General features: G+C 42.0%; 1 pseudogene; it reads right to left on the reverse strand.

Annotated features, from left to right (window-relative positions):
• Positions 1-1,920: 1,920 nt before the first annotated feature.
• LOC140508015 (G patch domain-containing protein 4-like) lies at positions 1,921-2,779 on the reverse strand (annotated as a pseudogene).
• Between the last annotated feature and the right edge of the window lie 2,037 nt (positions 2,780-4,816).

Here is a 4,816-nt window from a genome sequence, read left to right on the forward strand (position 1 = left end):
AGGAGGTGGAGGAGGAAGAAGGGTTATTGTTTGGAAGGAGAATCTCCTTCTATGAGAACACTGGGGATTTCAGCATCAGGAGTGTTCTCTCTTATGCTACTTTCACTAAAAGTAAGACTAATACTTCATTTATTTTTCATTTTTTAGAATCACTTTCATGCTTTGACTCAGTGATTTTTTATTCTTTACATTTGTTTCTGACTAGGAATCTATCTAGTGACACTTGTTTTTGACTTTTTTTAAAATTAATTTATTTGTCTTCAGTTTTCAACAATCACTTCCATAACTTTTAAATTTTCTCCCCTTCTCTTCTCCCTCCCTCCCTGAGATGGCATGCAATCTTATATGGGTTCAAAAACAACTGATTGCCCTAGTTGAGCATCATCCCTTTGCAAGCTGTTCAAGTCCAAACATGATATTTGTACCACATATTTTTGTTTGTCTTGCAAGACAAATTTTGTGAAAAATTTTTCCTGGTCCAGCGAAGCATACTACCAGGTTCTGTGTGTGTGTGTGTGCATGTGTGTTCGTCCTTCGTTGCTGAAGAAGACCATGCCATCAGAGAAATAATGACATGACTTGCACTTGACTTTGTTTTGAGTGAGGGAGGACTGTGCAGGTCACCAGCCTCACTTCTCCAGAGCCATCTGAATCCAATGACCTGATATTCCTCAGGATGACTGAAGATGGCCCAGGATGCACTGGGAGACCAGGCCCTTTAGGCCAAGGTCTTTGCAGGTGCTCACTTAGGGTGAGGCTGTTTAAGAAGTAGCCAGGGCATAGCCCCCTTTAATGAGGTCAAGAAAAAGAAAGACATCAGGCTGGGTGGGAACCAGCAGCAGTTACTATTGATAATCACTCTGAAGCTAGGGGGTTCCAGGAGTAATACCTGACTCAGAAAGGAGGAGCGGAAAGCTTGCTCAGCAAAAAGAAGAGGAAGGGGCTAAGTACGATTGTGGGAGAGACAATCCTCACCAGTGACGATCAAAGTGAGGGTGGGATCTGAACCTTTGTCCCACACTATGATTTCTGGATTGTGCCTACCTTGGGATCGAAATATGATCTTTACCCTCAGAGAAAGATGACAGCCCCTACGCTGGAGATCACTTCTCTAATGTACTTATAACAAAGACTGCAATTTTCTCTATTCTTTTTCACTTAATTGTAAATTCCATAAGGACAAGGATGCTGTCTTACTTAAACATCATTATAAAGGAGAATAACTTTGAAACACTTAAGATCAATGCAGTGACCAACCATGATTCCAGAAATCTGATGAAGCATACCTCTCACCTTGTGACAGAGGTGAACTCCTAACTGTGGGTGTCCCCCAGTGTCCCATTCTAGGCCCTCTTTTCTTCTTTACCCTCTGAACTTAATAGTATTTTACACAGAGTAGTCACTGAATAAATGCTGCTTTATGGTGGTATAGTGTTCTGGGCCTAAATGAAGGAAGATCCATTTTCCTGAATTCAAATCTGGCCTAAGACACTTACTATCTGTGTGACTCTGGGCAAGTCACTTAACCTTGTTTGCCTCAGTTTCCTCATCTGTAAAATGAAGTGGAGAAGGAAAGCACTCCAGTATCTTTGCCTAGAAAACCCTAAATGGGATCACAGAGTCAGCCATGAATGAGCAAAAATAATTTTTTGTTACGTTGCATCCTGTGAATGTAGAGATTAAAGAGTCAACTCAAAGTAGTAGCTATCTTTATGGCTCAAAGAGCATATTCATTAAGTTATTAATAATATTAGTGTAACCTCGATTTTCTTTTTCTTTTTGAAAGGCATAGCCCTGGGAGGTGTTTATTGATTCCTCTGTGTAGAAGAACTGGAGGATGAGAAGGTGGCCATGAAACCTCGATCTCTAGTGGCCTCGATACCTGTCGTAGAACCCTGTTATCCCCTCTGCACTCACCCCCTACAATGGGCAAAGGACCCAGAGGCCCCAGGCTCTAGAGTCCTGGTCTCCAGCAAAGGAACACAGGTGGTTATTGGGATAGTCCTGAGCCTCTGGTGGTTCCTTTTTCCTTTTCTTTTTGGTTTTCCAGATCCTGCTTTCTTCTTCCTCTTCCCTCTATACTTGAATGCCCACCCCATCTTCTATTTCCTCTTCCTGTTGTCTCTTTTTCTTCTGCTTCTTCCTACTGTTCTCATCAGACTGTTCTATGATCTTCACGTGCTCTCTCCTCTCTGTTACCGATGCCGCTTCCTGACTTTTCTTTTTCTTCTTCTTCTTCATCTTCCAAGGTACATCCCCAGCTTGGGAATCAGGTACCCCTGAGTTCTGGCCTTTGTACTACATCAGGAAAGCTCACCCCTGCTCTTTCAGCCATGCCAGGTTGGCCATCATGGTGACCCCATGGTGGGCACCCTTGTGTGCAGTATATCCATCACAGGCTCGAATCAGCTCCTCATCTGTCAGAATCTTTGCTGGCAGAGGTGCCTCATCCTCGCTGCCTTGTTCACTCTGCTTCTCTGCTTTCTCCACTCCTGAAGTGAGAATGGCACTCTTTATGAAGTGTCCATACAACAGGCTGGACTTTGAGCCCCCAGATAGTTTCTGCTTGTTGGTGTCCTTGGCCTGGGTCTTCATCTTTACTTCATCCTTCCCAGTCTCCACCACCAAGTTGGCAGCTGTCTTGTTGAAGAGTTGGTTCCACCAGTGGTCAGTGAGTTCCTTAGAAGGGTCATGTCCCACCTTGAATCCATCCATGCTTTTGCAGGTGCTCCTCAGCAAATTTCATGCCTCAACTCTTGATCCCTTAGGTGACACTCATATTGGGAAAAGGGTCAGTCTCTGTCCTCAACGTCTGACCAGTTCAAAAGTGGTTACTATCATGCCTCTCTACTGAAGGAAGCTGCTCACAGTCTGGTCAGGGTCTTTGTAGCAGAGGAATCCAACAACTGCATGCCTCCTTGTTTCCAGGAATAAATACCCTGTAACCTAGATTTTCAACTAAGTCTAGGAGGTTTTACATGCTGCTGCTTAGGCAAACTGGTGGAGAGAATGCTGATGCAAGGCTCCATGCCTACACAATGGATGGCATTGCTATGAAAGCTTACTTCCCCTACATGTCTGCAGCTTCCAAAGTCTTGTCCTTTCCTGGAGATTTCTCTCCTTTGATCTCTTCTCTGACCCCAGAAATGTTCTTTTCAAGAAAAGGATGTCTTTCTTCTCCAAGCTCCTATACCAATTCAGCCCCTTAGCAGGCATAGAAATTTGCCTCAGCATCCTGTTTCCCAATCCAAAGCCATACCTAAGTAACAGTGCACAAAATGTCCTAGATTTCATCAAAAACCTGTGTAAAATTATTATGTTTTTTAAAAAAAAATTTTTTTGTACACTCTCTCCCCACTCTCCATGCCAAACAGAATAGATTCTAACATCTTAGTCCTTGAGATGATTGATTACAGAGGAGAAAGAAATGGCATTAAAGAAAATGGAAAGACTGAGTACATAAAGAGATCTGTGTGGGAGGCAAAATAGGAAGTGGAAAACATGGAAAAAATCCTGAATCTTATTAATACTTAAAAAAAGGTGACTGAAAGAATTTCTGATCCACATGCTTCTTCTCCTATCTATATAAAATGTTTATAAATGTTGTCTGTAGATGAATTAAAGGCATCAACAATGAGGTTATTAGCAAGGAACAAATAGGTGAGATTCAACAATGGGGCACATCTTTACCATTTCACAACATATAGAAATAAGTAGAACATATAAGTTCCCATTTGCTTCCTATTTGTGGCTGATATAAAAGCACTCCACTCAGTAGAACAAAACTTCTTCTAATGGATTCTGCTGCAATAAGGTATTTCCTATTCATATATCAAAATTATTCAGCAGTTCTTGGAAGATATAACAACAGAAATGACCCTATTCAACAACTCTTCATTAATAAACATTGAGTACAGCGAAAGTGTTCATCACTGTGGTAGAGAAGATCCATTGGAATGTCCAAATCAACAGGCATGTTAATAGGTCACGCAGTAGAGGCAGACAATAGACAAGACCCAGAGTTGAAAACATCAGAAGAGGGTTAACTAGATTCCTTTAAGGAAATTATAAAGAACTTTTACTAACCCTAAGCATTCCATAACAGCAAAGGCTCATCTTTTCAATACAAGCATTTTTAGCAGTGTTGTATGGCAGCAAGACCTAGAATACTCCTACCCCCAAACAACTAACGATGTGCATTATATAGTGGTCAGTGAAAAAAATGCATGGTGGAGATATCGGTGGGAGGTTGGGGAGTGGGGCGGAGCTATCGGTGGGAGGATGAGGAGTGGGGCAGGGCTTCACATCACACATTCTGGTCCAGATCCAGCCCTGGCTCTGGGTTCCTTCCCTTTCTCCTTCTCCTCCTGGACAGCATTTGGGATGCCTACACTGTCATCTCCAGCATTATTACCATATGATCCTGGCTTACCTAGACCTGGGTGCTCTTCTGCCATCTTCCTACTCCAGCATATTTAGGAAAGGAATGGCAGCTTTCAGCATGATTCAGGTGGGGATTTCCATCTTTTCTATCACCCTGCTTCCCCTTGTCTACCTAAATTTAAAATAGTGCAAATAGGAGTTAGACAATCTCATTAGTTTCAGGTCTTTTTGCAATAAAATCCTGAAAGACTGGCATTTCACTGAAAATTCTTTTTTATTTTTTTTCATTCAGGATTATGTTTAACTTTGTCAGGTATGGTATCTTTGGCTGTGACACTAGTTCTTTTGCTTTTTGACACACAGTGTTTTAAGTCTTGTAGTAGTCTTAGTGTAGCCAGCGTTAGGTCTTGTGTGATTCTAATTGTGGCTTTGC

The sequence above is a fragment of the Notamacropus eugenii genome, chromosome 5 (genome assembly GCF_028372415.1).
Source record: "Notamacropus eugenii isolate mMacEug1 chromosome 5, mMacEug1.pri_v2, whole genome shotgun sequence".
Lineage (NCBI taxonomy): Eukaryota > Metazoa > Chordata > Mammalia > Diprotodontia > Macropodidae > Notamacropus > Notamacropus eugenii.